This window comes from Solanum tuberosum, unplaced genomic scaffold (assembly GCF_000226075.1).
Source record: "Solanum tuberosum cultivar DM 1-3 516 R44 unplaced genomic scaffold, SolTub_3.0 scf01791, whole genome shotgun sequence".
In the NCBI taxonomy this organism is placed as follows: domain Eukaryota; kingdom Viridiplantae; phylum Streptophyta; class Magnoliopsida; order Solanales; family Solanaceae; genus Solanum; species Solanum tuberosum.
In genome coordinates, this window is record NW_006241373.1 from 1 (window position 1) to 434 (window position 434).

At 34.3% G+C, this 434-nt stretch overlaps 1 long non-coding RNA gene across 1 annotated transcript in view; it reads left to right on the top strand.

Moving 5' to 3' along the window:
* Positions 1-143: 143 nt before the first annotated feature.
* The window catches only part of LOC102601942 (uncharacterized), a 1,353-nt gene continuing 1,062 nt past the window's right edge, over positions 144-434 (top strand). The window contains exon 1 of the long non-coding RNA XR_369068.2: positions 144-342. This is a non-coding gene — a long non-coding RNA (uncharacterized lncRNA). The remainder of the gene's footprint in view (positions 343-434) is intronic.

Sequence of the window (434 nt, forward strand, 5' to 3'; positions counted from 1 at the left end):
CAAAATTTCAATTTTTCATCCCTACCCTAGACCCCCACCCCTCACCCACCCTATACCACCACCCCCACCCCAAAAAAAATTTAAGTTTGTTTTTAAAAAATATTTTTAATTTCAAAATCGACTGGCAGACCAATGAATAAATATGAGGTGACAAGTGAATAAATATGAGTTGGCGAATGAGGGGTGAACCGTAACCTTGGGAATTGGGTATTGTAAATTAGTTCATGAAATACTCTACAAGGAGATTTAACACGAGATTTATATGATATGAATATAGGTTGATCGAATGAAAGTCGTATAGATTACTTGAGGTGACAAGTTTGGTATCTCAACACAAGTACTGTGAGTAGTAATCTTACCGCAATTAGTATTTCACAAATTTCATGATTTTTACATGGTTTATAAAGTAAATGTGTTACCGATTGTTTTGAACT